Here is a 19,008-nt window from a genome sequence, read left to right on the forward strand (position 1 = left end):
CTATCTAAAGGTAAGCCAATTAGGAGAGAGCTGCAGTAGTCGAGGCAAGAGATAACCAGGGAGTGAATTAGGAGCTTTTTGGTATCATTGGTTAAAAATGGGCGTATTCTGGAGATGTTGCGGAGGTTGAGGAATCTTGATTTGGACAGGAATTGGATGTGGGCCTGTAAGGATAGTTCAGAATCCAGGAAGAGGTGTAGATCAAGAATAGGAGAGGTCCAAGGACAGAACCTTGGGGGACTCCAACAGTAAGAGGAGTAGGAGAGGAGGAAGTAGAAGTGACACTGAAGTTGCAGTGATATAGGTAAGATACGAACCAATGAAGAGTACAGTCACGGAGACCAAGTAAATAGAGTTTTTTGAGGAGGAGGGAGTGATCAACTGTATCAAAGGCAGCTGAGAAGTCCAAGAGTAAGAGTACGGAATAATGACCATTGATTTTAGCGGTTAGCAAGTAATTTGTGAGTTTTTCGGAGAGAAGTTTCTGTGGAGTGTTTTGGGCAAAACCCAGACTGAAGGGGATCGAGAAGGTGGTAGCTCAGCTGGTTGTAGACTAGACGTTCAAGGAGTTTGGAGGCAAAAGGGAGTAAGAATATGGGTCTTAGGTTGCCAAGATTGGTGGGGTCCAGTGAGGCCTTTTTAAGTATGGAGTCGACTAGCGCATAGTTTAGAGAGTTGGGGAAGATGCCAGTAGAAAGGGAGAGATTGAAAATATGAGTTAAAGAGTGAAGGATAGAGCCAGAGGGTGACCGTAGTATTTGCGAGGGAACAGGGTCCAGGGGACAGGTGGTTAGGTGGTCTTTAGAAAAAAGTTTACCAACTTCCTCTATAGTAGCTGGGTTAAACAAGGGAAGTATAGATTGTGCAGGTGGACAAGGAGTGTAGGGTGAAGGAGATATCTGTACAGTGGAAATCTCATCACGAATTGTATAAATCTTATTTTTGAAGTGATTATCGATCTCCTGGGCAGTGAATGAGTTAGTGGGTGGAGGTAAAGAAGGACGAAGTAGAGAGTTAAAATTAGAAAAGATAGGGATATAGGGATATTTATTGTGATGATCTACCAGGTGGTCAAGCATCAAGGTAAAAATGCTCTAATTTAAAATAAATGTTAGGTTTTCCATGCTTCAACACATGTTTAATTAATTTTGTTCTTTTTGTAACATATGTACCAGGATTTTTTTAAATGTTTCATTACAGAAAAGTACCAAAATTTCCTTGGAGCATAAAAGAATTATTGTTAAATATTTCAAGTAAAATGATCCAAAGAGAATTTAGATGAAGTTTTAAAATTTAGACAGAAACAGATAGCAGTGTCCTGCTGTTAATTTTATCAATAAATTACAATAATATATGTAAGGGGAACATTCACCCTTCCTTGTGCAGTACAGCTGGAAGTATCAGAGAAAGAGGATGTGGGGCAGCTGAAGCACTGAACAGTGGTTCTTGAGGTAAATGTAGATGTCCTAGAGAACCTCGGGTACACTATTTTGTCCATTGGTTGTGAGACAGATTCTGTTTTTTGACTGCAGGCTGCAATGCATCAACTGTCATATAGTACACATGGACATCTTTTCAGGTGCAGCATTGTTGGTTGTCTTGAAGCCGGTTCTAGTGCTGACATTTGTGAAGCCTGCCCTCTGTCATGGTGTTTGACCATAAGAGAACACACTTCTTGGGAGATTCCACTTTCCTCAGCTGAAAAGAGGCTGAGGAAAGGGGAATACCCCCAGACACACATGCTGTCAAACGGCATCAGAAGATGACATCCCAGAGGGTGGGCTGCAAAGGTGCCAGGGCCAGAACTGGCTTCTGTATGCGGTTTCCAGCAGGAGATCAGTGTGGCTCAATCCACAGCCCAAACCGGGCAGTTCACCTTTGGTTTAGCTGGATCACGTGATCAGTTTGGGAGGTACAGCGGTGCACTGGGCATGATTTCATAAAACTGAAAAGTGCAAAATCTGGTGCAGTTCTGCATAGAAACAAATCAATCTCCAGGTTTTATTGTCAAAACGTAATTGAAGAAGCTGAAGTTAGAAGCTGATTGGCTACCTTGCACAGCTGCACCAGATTTTGCACTCTCCAGTTTTAGTAAATCAACCGCACTGTCTCATTGTATCCACAGCCTCTGCAACTGCCCTTTGTCAGTGCATATTCCTTTTATTCAATTTTCAATAAACATGTATGTTTTTTACTATGCATTGGCCTTTCATGGTAGCAATATGTAAAATGCAGCTATTTAACATTCGGCCACCCAGGATCATTGGTGTCTTCAGACACTTGCTATTGTATATATTGTCAATATTGTTTGCAGTCTGTTTGGGCATACACGTATCACCTACTACGCTGGCTAGAAGCTCTTAAGCAACCCACGTATGATGCAATTCTCTTTCCTTCTCAAATGGGTGTGAGGAAAGAAAACTGCTTGTTTCCGCCATCAACACAGTCAGCCATCGTCGGGGTGTCCCTCCCCCAGCACTATTCTGTTGTGGAGAGCCTTCCCTACCAGCAGAACACAATGATCCCTGCTGGCATCTATAAATGCTGGAAGTGATCACAAGAAAAAAATTTGACAGGCTGGTTGTACTGAAGTCAACCTTCAACCGACTTCAGTACAACCAGCCTGACCATAAGTTGATCTAAACTCAGCTGGTCCCTTCTGAGCGGACCGCGATTCGATCCATCTATGGACAAATTTAGGGATCTGCCCTTTTTAAACAGCACACATTCTGTGCCTGTTTGCGCATGTATTCTTCTACCACCACACATACACTTGTTTGAAGCTTTTACAATTAGTTTGAACACTTAGGAAAGTTTTCACTTCTTTAGACTAACACTGTGGACAGCACAAGTTATATTTTTGTGGACTGGCATTAATAAATCTGAAACAGCAATGGCTACAATGGCAATATTTTATTTAGCTACAATAAAAAAACATGCTTTAATAGGAAAAAATAACAGGATGGCCAGTATCTTAAATAGAAATAGAAAAAGTTCAGGAAACATGTACAGTATCTTATTAAAACAGGTAACAGTTTAGTACCTGTGAAGTGAGGATATGTTTTCTTTAAATGAACTAAATTCTAAATGATTGCTATGCTTTTCTGAATAAATCCTAGAGAACAGACAATGCATTATTGTACTGTGTTTGTGTAGTGGACAAAGTGCACAATACGTTTTCTAGATGATGTTCACTGGTAGCCCGTTCATAATGAATAGGCTGCCTTAACAAAACACATGTTCACAAGCAAAGAAACACATGTCAACACACTGTAACAGATAGCTAAAGTGTGAATCAATCCTAATTTATTCACCTGCAGTGAATGTTAAAATTCCTGCTTTATAAATGTGCTGCTACACTACTGGATATTTTCAGGAATGAATGATTTACTAAACTATGCCAAAGTAATACTCATTTAACAAACCAACTCTCTTGTGTTAAAAGCTTTATTCACCCAGAAAGTGATAATTTAGTTATAGATGCAGCTTAGTGCACTTATTTGCCTATGGATATATACAGTATATGACTAAGATGCTTCAACAGTGAGATTTTCCTACCCTACTTTCTCACCAAGTCCATGACAGTCCATGAGAGATATCAAAACATGTTAGTTGTCAGGCGTATCTCTCCATCTATAAAAAGTGAAATGTCAGCTTTGGGTGGACTTGCTCTAATAAACGAATAGTGTAACTGGTACGTTGAGGTGGAAACTTGACAGCCATACAACATGAGTATTTGTGGCTTGTATATTGTAGTTACATCTTTTATGTAAGTGAAACATGGCCTTTTTTATACTAGTTATTATTTATAAAATCTAAATTTGGTTGCAAGTGAGCCATTCATATAAAATGACACCCATTGCTTGCAGAAATAAAAATATAGACTACCATTAAATAAAGATCGACTAATGTAATACATTTGTGCTAGTAATATTATCAGTATTCAGGATCAGTAGGGAAAGCTGTGGACAGGGCTTTAACATAGAAAAAGCACACAGCACCCATAGAAAGATGTGTGATTAGGAGTAAAGTAGATCCCACAGAAAGCCACTTGATGGGAAAACTGAGGAAGGAACAGTCAACTAAAATTGCAATTTCTATTTACTAATTGTTACAGCTTGCAAGGATCCAGTAATCACTGTCTGCGCTAGCTTTTAAACTACATAGCTTTACTGTTCAAGAATGTATGGAAAGGTTTAATGAAGGTGCACTAAACATCAACAAGGACTATATCATTAACGGTACATTCTATTCAGAATTGAATATTACCCTTTGAAATACACACATGGCATACCACCTATCTGATTTCAGCTGTCCATCTAAGCATACATGTAAAACAACAGTTCTTCCTATTGTCTTTTATCATTAATCTCATGCTAACCTGTGTGTGAGACACTCTTAAGCATATGCTATACAGAGGAGCTCAGCAACCAGTTGAGCACGATCCACCCGGTGATCGTGCCCCTTCCTTGCCGCCCCCCAGAACCTGGATCTTAGTGGTGTCGGCATTTACTGCAACTGATTCCCTGTATTTTCCTCCTGCATCAGCTGAAAGCCGGCTTCTCCTCCTCTGGCATTCAGTTGCTATAGGAGGAAAATAAAGCGGATCAGTTCTGGTAAATAACACCTTCATGCAACTGCTGTTCAGGTTCCCCTTCCTTCTGTTTCCCAGGCCCTTCAGTGTGCTCCCCTCTGTTCCCCTCCCCTTGCAGCACTGCCAGCTTCCCCTTCTTTCCTTTCCCGCCAGCTGCTGCGGGGGATCATTTCAGATTTGAGAGCAGGGGAAGGAGATGGTCAATCTGTCATTTACCACCCCCTTCCTTTTCTGAATGAACACAGTGAGTGATCAGTACCAATCACTCACTGTGTTCATTTATAACTGAAGCATAGTAAACTGCATTTACTATGTTTCAGTTTGTGAATGAACAGGGAGACTTTGCAGAGCTCTTCCTGTTCATTCATTCTGTGCAGCTTTGAGGACTACATCCTCAATTTCCTTTCTGTCTCAAAAGTGTTTAGACCCCTGATATTTCATCAAAGACCCCAAACAGGGTTGTTAAAAAATAAAAAAAATAATACAAAATAAAATAGTACAAAAAAAAAAGAAAAAAGTTGTAAAACAAAATACAAAAATAAAATAATAAAAATAAAAAACTACTGACATCATCCACTGCTCTGCTGACACTGCCCTCTCCCTACTAACACCTTCCACTGCCCTACTAACAGTGTCCACTGCACTGTCCACTTTTAAGGAAGGCTAAGTTTATATATTCACAGTGTTTTATATTTTTCTAAATTTTCCTTACTATTATCTTCCCGCACAGCTGCATTATTCATTCACAGAGATCTGTGAATGAATAAACTACAAGTCTTGTGCCTTATTTCGTTGTATCCTTTATAATTTCTCAAAATAAAGGATTTATGGTATTAAAAAAATTACAAGTCCTGTCTGACTTACATAGACTTTCAATGGATTATGAGTGCAGTAATCAGCACACACATAGTCCACTGATAGTTACTGCAGATTTCTAACTGAGAGCTTGTACAGATGAATGGGCAGAAAGCTGGATGTAGAGTCTGCAGGGGTCTGACATTTTTTTTTCCCTGCAAAAAATTTACACTAAATTTTTTTATCTAAGGATGAACTTTGGCTGGCTCTACATTATACAACTGTCTTGTACAATTTTCCTTTAGGTTTACCAAAACCATATAATAAGAGGTGAAACCTAAACACTTTTAATTTGTATGCAATCAGACATTCCCGTAAGCCTGATGCACACAATGAGAATATCAGACGAATGATCATCCTTTTTGGGGGGTATTTTTGCATGCTAGTCTCATGTCGAAAACAAATAGGTTACTAGAGTTACGCAAATTCTCGTCAGACAAAACACAACTTCCCACGATGATGTAATGAATTGTATTGTATTGTAATGTATTCTTTTGTTACCATGCATATGTGGTTTTGGTCACATGGTGTTTTACAGACTAATACTGTACTGATTAAATGAAAATCATTTGTTCTCTTATCTTATGAGAAACAAATTCATGCTTGTCCCTTCTGATAATTTTGCATTAACTTTGGTTCTCGATAGCTGTGTACTAATAATTAGATTATCAAATGATTGCTCCAGAAAAAGTTTTTTCATCAAATTTTCTCACTGTGCATACTAGGCTTTACACTACATATTTAAAGGTAAAGCCAAAGGAAGCTGAACAAGAAAATTGTAAAATGTATGGCCAGCTTTAGCATTTAAAGGATAAGTTCACCTTTGGGTACATGTTACATGTTCCACCCATTTTTAGGGTAGAACATGTAACATATTCCCAATTCTGCAGCCGTTGCCCACCCCCCCACCCCCCTCCCTGTGACAGCAGACGTTCCCTAGCTGTCACAGTGGCGTCATTCATTCACATTTTTCACATTGTCAGCTTGTAGCTCTTAGTGAACTACCATGGCGTTGTGCAGTGCCGTAGTAGTTAACTGAATCTACCTGTCAGTATATCTGCTTGCCCATATGGACAAGCAGATATACTGACAGGTCTGCAGGAGACCTGCATGGCACCAGCGATCAAAAATAATAAATGTACAATTTTTTACCAGCAAAAAAAATGTGCATTTATTATTTCTGGTCAAAACGTGAATTATCCTTTAACTTATTTTCATACAACCCAACACTACAGGGGGCAGGAGAATCCACGCTGCATAAGCTATGATAACGCAACTCACAGTTTACACAGGACTATAGAGTTTTTCCCTGTGATGGTGCTGGTGCTTGGCCAAATGCTGATATCTAGAGTTACATGGTCCACTATTCCCAGAGGAAGTTGGTATTTTCTTCATTCTGTCAGCTGAACACATTGCCAAGGAAGTACAGGAAAGACAATGTGGTTCTAAAGTTCCAAAAAATGACAATGTGATTCTAAAGGGTGAGGGATTAAAGAAAGCCCATATAGGAAAAGCACAGGTTTGCTTTAAGGTCATAACTTTTGTGTATGGTGGTGCAAGAAGAAGGCCGCTAGCTACATTGCAACATCATGCAACAAAGTTTTTCTTTAATTAAATCATGCGCTACTTTAGCCTACTTGATCCATTTCTACACAAGAGAAACTATCTTAGCCTATCTTGATCTTAATATGACAGGCATGCAGAAATATACTGGTCATTAAAAACACCTAGAGGAATTTATTTCAACACTTTTGACTCATTTGAAATATAAACATATATCCTTCTACAATGAGCTGCACATCAAAATCATTATGCAACACCTTGTTTGAGAGGTTTTTAATTACTTCTCATTGTCTTTTTCAGAACCTCTCTAAATGCAGTTATCACCAATAACATTTTAAAAGATATTTTCCTTTTTTTCTGCATATCCATTATTGATCTATCATTATGACTGCATGTCATAGCCTGGCACAGAAAATAATTTACATAACAAATCATATTGCAACATGCATCATATTTGGCAACATCATTACAGCAAAACCCTTGAGATGATAACACATAATTTGCTGAATCTAGTACCATTTCACTATTTAATTGTAAAACTAAGGCATATTGCAGCATTTGTTGACAAAGCTCAAAACCAATTGATTACATTTTATAATTTATGACACTATTTTTCAGCACAGTATATCTCAAGCAACACGGTTGTTTGCCTCACTTGGGAGCATGTGAAAAGTTAATAGTATCCCAAAGGCATCTTTTCATGGTCTAAAATAATTCAGAATATGTCAAACATGCCACTGCTGGAACACAAATAATCCCAATTTCACATTTCAGTGAGATATGAAAATATACTATAAATTTATGAAGCCTACAAAGAAATGTATTCCATTTGCATTCTGGATTTGCATTAGTGTTTTGTTGAAGTGCACTTACTATGTTTTGTTTAAACTAAACAGAGCAAATAGTTAAAAAGCCTGCTGATTTATAATGTAAAAGAGTAAAACATTTTTTTGATAAAACAAAATATAACAGCAATATATAATAACTGCAAATACAGGGTATTTTTAAAATTTACTTTTTTAATTACAATGAGGATTTATACATGTCATTAAAGGGATCTTAAACAGTTGAAACCTGAAAATCAAACACATTAGCCACAGAAATCTTCCAGCAAAACTTTACAACAGAGATAATCTGCACAACTGTAGTTGATCCGGTAATGATACAATCATTCTACTGTTCTGATATTTAACAGTATTAAAAAAAAAGTAGATACACTAATGGTCTATGAAAACAGGGAATAAACCCACAGCCACAAATCAGTATTCAGTCAAATTAAACAAGACCAATGGAAATATTTCTGGCCAGTTGCTATGGGCACCACAATGTGCACCTTGCTCATTGCACATTGAACAATCTAATATGGTAATAAAACAAAGGAATCAGAAAAAAAACTTTTGTTGTCCCATTTGATTTTCACAAGTTCTATGCTACATGGGACACTGCAGACTCTTGATTTGTTGCCAATCAATTTATTTGCATCAGCCTGATTTGAAAGTGTTGCAAACGAGATAACTACCAAAAGCAGATTAACATTGGTGATAATCAAAACAGGAGAATCTGCAATTCACAACTTTTGATTAGCCTAACTATTTGCATGTACAGCTGCCTAATCTGCAGAAGATCATGAAGTTAGGAAATGCAGGCAAAATAGTGGTTAATGAACAAATCTGCACGCATATTTCTAAACAAAGAAAAAAAAAATCACAATTCATTTATTCAACCCATTTGAGCATCAAGCATCTTTAGTGATGTTTCCATACCTCCCTTGTCTCCCTTGTAAGCTTGCCCCACACAATGTGTGACCTGGTCTCTAGGACTGTACTTGCCATATATGCTATTTGCAAATAGCATAACGGAACTCAACAGGTTACTTTGGCAGGTCCATGCCGCAAAATGTAGATACTGCAATAACTTTTTCCTTACTTAACTTCCCTTGTCTGACCAGATCTGGATATTTGTAGCTTTTATGAGAAAAGCAAAAAGCTTTAGTGGAAGGGGGTTGTAGGGGATGTTGAGAGGTGTCAAAATGTTTCCTATATATCATAAAACCTAAGGTGACCAGACTTTCAAAATTAAATCTGGGGATACTATTGTTTAAACAGTATAAACAATATGTAACAGTTAACAATATCTATAAAATAAATCTGCCTGGCAAACCAGAAAAAATAAAACAGTGGGACAGAGGAAAAGAGGAAAAAATGCCACTGCATGTCAGTGACAGTGGGAGGAAAAAATGCTGCTGCTTCAGTGTCAGGAAAAAAGCCACTATGTTGGCGAAAGTGCAAAGAAAAATGCTGCTGTCGCATTGTCAATGGAAGGAAAAAAAGGCTGTGTCAGTGAGAAGAAAAATGCTGCTGTGTCAGGATCAGGAAAAAATGATGCTGTGTCAGGATCAGGAAAAAATGGTGCTGTGTCAGTGTGAGGAAAAATAGTGCTGTGATGGTGGGAATAGTACAGTGGAGGCATTTGATGGTGGGGATAGGCAGTACAGAGGGAGTAGTTGATACTGGCAGGCAGTACATATTAAGATCCAGGCTTAATCAATTTGACATGAAGTTTCAAATGTCCCTCACTATTGCCCCTTCCAGACTGACATTTTTCTCATCTTTGAGCTTTCGCACCCCCTCCCCTTTCCTCAGCAGTTGGTATTGGATTAATAGTAAGATGAATGGGTGAGGCAAAGCACTTTTGTGGCATCAACTAATTAAAGTCACTTTAAAATGATACCTTTATATGTTGTTTTTTTTTTTATGTTGCTTCATCTTGCCTACAATAGCATTACAGTTTAGTTCAAGCCTTCCATGTTTACAGATAAAGAAAAGACTGCTATGCCTAAAGATCTGACATCCTAAAAAAACAGATTATAAATAATTGCTGCTTTTTAGTAAAAATGTCATGCATGCAAGATAAGTAACAAGAATAGTATCCCACAGTAATACTGGGAAGCATATCTACAGAATTTAAAGGATAATATTATTGATAGGTTGTCACTAAGAAGGGGGTCTTTCATATAATATTTATATAATTTCACCTTTTTGCTGCCATGATTCTGTTTTTGAAAGGTACCAATACAACTCTCAGTATGGACAAATCACTGGAGACCTCTAAAACTATATATTTTCTAAATACAGAGTGTGAGGTAAATTATTACTATACAGGACTTACAGTGGGGATCGAAAGTTTGGGCACCCCAGCTAAAAATTTGTATTAATGTGCATAAAGAAGCCAAGGAAAGATGGAAAAATCTCCAAAAGGCATCAAATTACAGATTAGACATTCTTATAATATGTCAACAAAAGTTAGATTTTATTTCCATCATTTACACTTTCAAAATAACAGAAAACAAAAAAATGGCGTCTGCAAAAGTTTGGGCACCCTGCAGAATTTATAGCATGCACTGCCCCCTTTGCAAAGCTGAGACCTGCCAGTGTCATGGATTGTCCTCAATCATCATCTGGGAAGACCAGGTGATGTCAATCTCAAAGGTTTTAAATGCCCAGACTCATCTGACCTTGCCCCAACAATCAGCACCATGGGTTCTTCTAAGCAGTTGTCTAGAAAACTGAAACTCAAAATAGTTGACGCTCACAAAGCTGGAGAAGGCTATAAGAAGATAGCAAAGCGTTTTCAGATGTCAATATCCTCTGTTCGGAATGTAATTAAGGAATGGCAGTCATCAGGAACAGTGGAAGTTAAAGCAACATCTGGAAGACCAAGAAAAATATCAGACAGAACAGCTCGCAGGATTGTGAGAAAAACAATTCAAAACCCACGTTTGACTGCACGATCCCTTCAGAAAGATCTGGCAGACACTGGAGTTGTGGTACACTATTCCACTATAAAGAGATACTTGTACAAATATGGTCTTCATGGAAGAGTCATCAGAAGAAAACCTCTTCTACGTCCTCACCACAAACATTATCGTTTGAACTTTGCAAATGAACATATAGACAAGCCTGATGCATTTTGGAAACAAGTTCTGTGGACCGATGAGGTTAAAATCGAACTTTTTGGTCGGAATGAGCAAAGGTACGTTTGGAGAAGAAGGGGCACAGAATTTAATGAAAAGAACCTCTGTCCAAGTGTTAAGCATGGTGTTGGATCAATCATGCTTTGGGGTTGTGTTGCAGCCAGTGGCACAGGTAACATCTCACGTGTAGAAGGAAAAATGGATTCAATAAAATTTCAGCAAATTTTGGATGGTAACTTGATGCCATCTGTGAAAAAGCTGAAGTTAAAGAGAGGATGGCTTCTACAAATGGATAATGATCCTAAACACACCTCGAAATCCACGGGGGATTACATCAAGAGGCATAAACTGAAGGTTTTGCCATGGCCTTCACAATCTCCTGACCTCAACATAATTGAAAATCTATGGATAGACCTTAAAAGAGCAGTGCGTGACAGACAGCCCAGAAATCTCAAAGAACTGGAAGACTTTTGTAAGGAAGAATGAGCAAAGATACCTCAAACAATAATTGAAAGACTCTTGGCTGGCTACAAAAAGCGTTTACAAGCTGTGATACTTGCCAAAGGGGGCAGTACAAGATATTAACTCTGCAGGGTGCCCAAACTTTTGCAGACGCCATTTTTTTGTTTTCTGTTATTTTGAAAGTGTAAATGATGGAAATAAAATCTAACTTTTGTTGACATATTATAAGAATGTCTAATCTGTAACTTGATGCCTTTTGGAGATTTTTCCATCTTTCCTTGGCTTCTTTATGCACATTAATACAAATTTTTAGCTGGGGTGCCCAAACTTTCGATACCCACTGTATATAGTGCCAACAGTTTGCTAAGCGCTTTACAATATAAAGGGAGACAATATAGCAACTATACAGTTCAATACAAGAGGGTTAGGAGCTTGGAGCTTACAATCTAAGAGGGAGGGGCTAGTGGTACAAAAGGTAATAACTGTGGGGGATGAACTGATAGGAGGAATAGAAGATTCCATTATTAGCTGAAGGCAAGATAGGCTTCCCTGAAGAGATAGGTTTTCAGAGATTGCCTAAAAGTGGGCAGAATAGGCGATAGTCGGATAGATTGGGGTAGTGAGTTCCAGAGGATGGGGGAGGCTCTGGAGAAGTCCTGGAGACAAGTATGGGAGGAGGAGACAATGGAGCTAGAGAGCAGGAGGTTCGGGGAGGAATGGAAAGGATGGTTTGGGTGATATTTAGAGACAAGATTGGTGATCTAATTTGAGGCAGAGTTACAAATGGCTTTATATGTTATTGTTAATGTTTTGAATTTTATTTGTTGAGCAATGGGAAGCCAGTGGAGAGATTGGCAGAGAGGGATGGCAGATATGGAATGGTTAGTAATGTGGATGAGTCTGGCAGCAGCATTCATGATAGACTGAAGAGGGGATAGCATGCGATGAGGTAGGCCAATGAGGGAGTTACAATAGTCAAGGCAAGAGATAACAAGGGAGTGAATAAGTTTAGTGGTTTCAGAGGTTAAGAACGAGCGTATCTTGGAGATGTTGGGGAGGTGAAGTCTACAAGATTTGGACAGTGATTGGATTTGGGGCTGAAAGGACAGATGGGAGTCTAGGATTACACCTAGTACCCTGGAATGAGGGGAGGGACTGATGGTTGTATTGTTGATCTTGATGGAGAAGTCAGGGGAGGGGGCACGGGCTGGAGGGAATACTAAGAGCTCAGTTTTGGAATGATTGAGTTTGAGGAAGTGGAGTGACATCCATGCCGATATGTCGCTTAGTAGGTTAGTAATGCAAGAGGAGACTGAAGGGGTGAGGTGAGGAGTAGAAAGATAGATTTGTGTGTCATCACATTAAAGCCATGTGAGTTTATCAAGTGACCAAGGGAGGAGGTGTAGATGGAGAAGAGAAGGGGTCTAAGGACAGAACCTTGAGGGACCCCTACAGAAAGAGGAAGTGGAGAGGAGAATACAGAGTTATAGGTAATGCTGAAGGAGCGCTGTGATAGGTAGGAGGAGAACCAGGAGAGAGCAGAGTCTCGGAGGCCAAGAGAGTGGAGTTTTTTGAGGGAGAGAGGATGGTCAACAGTATCAAAAGCCGCAGAGAGGTCAAGTAGTAAGAGTATGGAGTAGTGGCCATTGGTTTTAGCAGTTAGTAAATCATTAGTGAGTTTTAGTAGGGCAGTTTCAGTGGAGTGTAGTGAGTGAAAGCCAGACTGTAAAGGGTCAAGAAGGTTGTTGTCAGTGAGGTAGGAGCACAGGCGATTGTAGACTAAGCGTTCTAAGAGTTTAGAGTTAAACGGGAGCAGGGAGATGAGTTTTAAGTTGTTCAAGTTGGTGGGGTCCAGCGAGGGCTTTTTAAGTATGGGAGTGATGTGTGCATGCTTTAGAGGGGTGGGGAACGCACAATCAGAGAGGAAGAGATTGAAGATGTGAATGAGGGAGCATAGGACAGAAAAAGAGGGTGACCGTAGTAGTTGAGAGGGGACAGGATCCAGGAGGCACATGGTGAGATGGGCTTCTAAGAAAACTTTAGTGATCTCTTCAGTAATAGCAAGGTCAAAAGAGGAAAGTGTTGAGGTTGGTTTAGTATAAGGCATGCTAAGTGGGACAGATGTCTGTGCAATGGAGATGACCCTACAAATTGTATCAATGTTGTTTTTGAAATGATTTGCAATCTCGTAGGCAGTGAGAAAGTTACTGGGTGGAGGTGGAGAAAGTAGAGAGTTAAAAGTAGAGAAGAGATGATGAGGACTGGATGACAAGGTATTAAAAAGAATGACAAAGTAGGCTTGTTTGGCAGCATGGAGGGAGGAATTGTATGTTAGGAAAGCAGATTTATATAGGGTGAATGCTTGCTGGGATTTGGTTTTACGCCACAGTCACTTCAGTGCACGACTGTCTCTTAAGATTTCTGGTGTCATCAGTCTGCCACAGTTGTAATGGTTGGGGCCTGATACTTTGTGTAGTTAGAAGAGCAAGTGAGTCTAGTGTGGATGAAAGTGAACTGTTGTTGGTCTGCAGTGGCCCGGTCAGGAGAAAAGAAATCCTTATAGAGTATGTACCTGGTTCTATCAGTAGTGCTTGGTGTGGATGCTGCCTGCTCTGTCCTTCCTATGTAAGCTGCACATGTCATCAGATTAGTTTTACTCCAACATCAGGCAATCCATGGTAACACCCCCCAGCACAATGGAGGTGATTGACTGCCTCACTGAGATGATGAAGTGCACGTTTCCCATTAACTCTGCAGAGGGAGTGTGTACCCATTTCTTTCACTCAGGTGTCATATTACACTCAGTTCTCTGCTGTGGAATGCATGACATCAGGTCTCTACCCTCTGTCCTCTGGAAGCTGAAAAATATGAACTAATCTGTGTATTTTAGAAATCAATGGAGGATACAGTGGTGCAGATAAAGAGGTACAGCTTATAAGGGATGATTAACTTCATCATTGCGGGCTAGTCATTTCAGTGGGCTTCTGGCAGGGTAATTTCCTTTAAAAGTACAAAATGCCTTTTGTGGAGCTTAAAGTATATACAGTGGGGATCGAAAGTTTGGGCACCCCAGCTAAAAATTTTTATTAATGTGCATAAAGGAGCCAAGGAAAGATGGAAAAATCTCCAAAAGGCATCAAATTACAGATTAGACATTCTTATAATATGTCAACAAAAGTTAGATTTTATTTCCATCATTTACACTTTCAAAATAACAGAAAACAAAAAAATGGCGTCTGCAAAAGTTTGGGCACCTTGCAGAGTTAATATCTTGTACTGCCCCCTTTGGCAAGTATCACAGCTTGTAAACGCTTTTTGTAGCCAGCCAAGAGTCTTTCAATTATTGTTTGAGGTATCTTTGCCCATTCTTCCTTACAAAAGTCTTCCAGTTCTTTGGGATTTCTGGGCTGTCTGTCACGCACTGCTCTTTTAAGGTCTATCCATAGATTTTCAATTATGTTGAGGTCAGGAGATTGTGAAGGCCATGGCAAAACCTTCAGTTAACGCCTCTTGATGTAATCCCCCGTGGATTAGTGTGTTTAGGATCATTATCCATTTGTAGAAGCCATCCTCTCTTTAACTTCAGCTTTTTCACAGATGGCATCAAGTTACCATCCAAAATTTGCTGAAATTTTATTGAATCCATTTTTCCTTCTACTTGTGAGATGTTCCCTGTGCCACTGGCTGCAACACAACCCCAAAGCATGATTGATCCAACACCATGCTTAACAGTTGGACAGAGGTTCTTTTCATTAAATTCTGTGCCCCTTCTTCTCCAAACGTACCTTTGCTCATTCCGGCCAAAATGTTAAATTTTAACCTCATCGGTCCACAGAACTTGTTTCCAAAATGCATCAGGCTTGTCTATATGTTCATTTGCAAAGTTCAAACGATGATTTTTGTGGTGAGGATGTAGAAGAGATTTTCTTCTGATGACTCTTTCATGAAGACCATATTTGTACAAGTATCTCTTTATAGTGGAAAGGTATACCACAACTCCAGTGTCTGCCAGATCTTTCTGGAGGGATCGTGCAGTCAAACGTGGGTTTTGAATTGTTTTTCTCACAATCCTGCGAGCTGTTCTGTCTGATATTTTTCTTGGTCTTCCAGATCTTGCTTTAACTTCCACTGTTCCTGATGACTGCCATTTCTTAATTACATTCCAAACAGAGGATATTGACATCTGAAAACGCTTTGCTATCTTCTTATAGCCTTCTCCAGCTTTGTGAGCGTCAACTATTTTCAGTTTCAGTTTTCTAGACAACTGCTTAGAAGAACCCATGGTGCTGATTGTTGGGGCAAGGTTAGATGAGTCTGGGCATTTAAAACCTTTGAGATTGACATCACCTGGTCTTCCCAGACGATGATTGAGAACAATCCATGACACTGGCAGGTCTCAGCTTTGCAAAGGGGGCAGTGCATGCTATAAATTCTGCAGGGTGCCCAAACTTTTGCAGATGCCGTTTTTTTGTTTTCTGTTATTTTGAAAGTGTAAATGATGGAAATAAAATCTAACTTTTGTTGACATATTATAAGAATGTCTAATCTGTAATTTGATGCCTTTTGGAGATTTTTTCATCTTTCCTTGGCTTCTTTATGCACATTAATACAAATTTTTAGCTGGGGTGCCCAAACTTTCGATCCCCACTGTATGTTGTTACAAATGTTTAGAATGTGGAAGCAATCACCAAAATTATCCCAATTCTTTTTCTTCAATGTAATTATCCAAAAAGTATGGTCGATTTCCACCATGTACCTCCAAAAAAATATAAAAGACTGGATAGTGTGTTATCCTCAATATTCAAATAATCAAAAACATATATTCATAAATTGCCAATATGTGAAAAACTGTGAAACACTTGACAAAGTGAAAAACACCCCGTGAGCTCTTCTATGTGGCTAGTGTAAATACACATACCCTAAAAAGCCTTTAGGATAATAATCCAATATGCCAAACATGTCTCCAAGATTATCCCACAATTGCTATGCAAGATACCGGACTATCCCATGTTCTCAAGCATGATGTGAGGAAACACTTCTCAGGGCCGTCCATAGATTACAACTCAGAAGGAAAGAAAGGACTATATAGTGTAGTATTCAGATTAAATAGACTGAGGCTTTAATAAATATGCTTACATCAATATAAAAATAAAATCGCATGTATTCCCATATGACAGGGTCTCTCAAACAGCTTCCAAGAACGCTTGTATCGATATCACCTTAGTTAAGATGGCCACTCCGCTAAGGTCCGAGGTCATGTCCCTTGATGCGTTTAGTCACTTTCTGACTTCCTCATTAGGGGTGTGTTTGTCGGACCAGCAGCTATATTATATCTGTATCTCCAAAATTAGCAGTGAGTCCATATATGCCATTTTTAACTAGGGCAGAAATCCCTCTTAACTTATACCGGTATCAAAACAGTCTCCCACAGCTATATAATTAATCTACACATACCAATAACCTATATACTATGTATAAAGTTTTATATACGGAGATTTGTAATGCAGGGGATGTAATTAATATAATATGTGGGATATAGTAACATTTGAGAAATATCTCAAAGAGGATATCATACCTAGACGCCTGAGGTGGGACTTAGCTCCCAATGACAGCCTGATGGATGAGGAATCGAATAATGAATGGAAGGTGTTTTTTCATACGTGTGAAAGACAACCTCTAAATATGCTCATAGAAATGAAGAAAAGGAAATTACATATAGTGGAAACAAAATTGGTTGAGCTGAAGAGTAAAGTTGAGACATGTAAAGATAACAAGAAATATAATGATCTGATTAAAAAATGACATGATCAATTGGATAAAAAAAATCTGGAGAAAAAGAAACACAAAAATATGTTCACGATATGGGTGATTATCAACAAATTAAATTTATAAATGGCAGATCACCACTGCTAATTGCCCCTCTACCGAATCATCACTAGCTAAATCCCCACAAGAGAATAAAAATAATAAACATCAAAATAATTTTGTACCTCAAGCAATGGGTAGAATGGAGGAGAGTAGAAAGCCCCCCATTCATTCACTGAGACCAGGCTCTAATGGTTCCCCATATAAAAAAAAAGGATATGGTAACTTTAGACCTCATAGCCCCTATAAACAGCAATTCAATGTTCCTGTATACAATAGGTTCCAACCTCTAGATGGTTGGAGGAATGATCCTCCATACTATGGAGTTAGTCCAAGATTGAATAGAAATAATGGAAATTTTTTTTGGAGAGATTACAGGGGAAGACCCCCAGGGCCCCCACCCAGAACTCCTTATTACCAACAAGGTTGGGGGAGAAGAATACCAAGAGATTATCAAAATCAATACAGGGGGGAAAAAAGAAAAGAACCTGTTCAAAAATGGGAGGAGAGGGAAGGACCATACAGACAGAGTCCAGGGAATTACTAGAAAGAGACAGAAAAAGGGAACGAAAACAAAAGGAAAAGAAAGGAAACATAGGAGAAGGTATTTACAATCTCAGTTCTATCCCCCTGACAGCTAAAGAAATAGAGGTGTTGGATAGGGGTTGGAAATGTGCACCAAAATCCAATTTAAATACATTTCATGCATTCTTTAACGTTGATAAATATGTACGAAAACTTAATATTAAGAAATACTTTGCTTCCCTACCTGGACCAACCAATTCTGCAAATAAAAACACTATTTCAAGTATTAATACACATAGTGGTTTAAAAAATAAATCTACTTTTAACCCTATGATTACGTCTAGCCAAAATATAGAGGTATTTAAGCAAATGGTTATAGGTGATCTTTAAGATCTTCATATTAAGAAACAAAGAAAGGAGGAGTTTTTTTCATCAAGGTCTAACATCATTGAAACAAAAGAATAATGTTGTTATTAGACCGGCTGATAAAGGAGGGGGTGTGGTGGTAATGGATAGGAGTGCTTATGAAGAAGAAATGAACACAATACTTGCTGATTGTGAGACATATATTGAACTAAAAGGAAATCCTGCCAACATATATAAAAAACAACTTCAGAGTCTTATTAGTTCAGCCAAGGATCAGAAAAATGGTGAATGAAAAAGAGGCTAGATATCTTATCCCTTCTAATAGTAAAATACCAATTATTTATTATTTGCCAAAAATCCACAAGAGTTTAATTCAACCTCCCAGAAGACCAATTATAAATGGTATAAGATCTATACATTCTAGGATAGGTGAATATATAGATTTATTCTTGCAGTTAAATTGATGCCAGCCTATCTTAAAGATGGTCAGAATGTTATCAATCTGATGGAGTATATGTTGATTTCACAAGAGACTTTATTAGTTACCATAGATGTAAACTCGTTATATGCTAGTATAAAACATGATGATGAAATTAAAGCAATCAAATGGGCCCTTAAAAATTATACCAATTTACATATAAAACAAAGAAAATTTATTGTTCAACTGTTGGAATTTAGTATGAACAAAAATTATTTTTGGCATGGTGAGTACTATGAACAGAAAAAAGACGTGGCCATGGGCGTAAAATTTGTGCCCAGCCTGGCCAATATTTTTCTATCAAAATGGGAACATACTGAGATTTTT

The 19,008-nt window shown here is 38.6% G+C and overlaps 1 protein-coding gene across 1 annotated transcript in view; it reads right to left on the reverse strand.

Moving 5' to 3' along the window:
- The window catches only part of TAFA5 (TAFA chemokine like family member 5), a 637,333-nt gene that overhangs the window by 461,268 nt on the left and 157,057 nt on the right, over positions 1-19,008 (reverse strand). The gene's annotated exons all lie outside the window — the stretch shown is intronic.

The sequence above is a fragment of the Staurois parvus genome, unplaced genomic scaffold, assembly GCF_062004578.1.
Source record: "Staurois parvus isolate SC_StPar_1 unplaced genomic scaffold, SC_StPar_1.0 ptg000019l, whole genome shotgun sequence".
In the NCBI taxonomy this organism is placed as follows: domain Eukaryota; kingdom Metazoa; phylum Chordata; class Amphibia; order Anura; family Ranidae; genus Staurois; species Staurois parvus.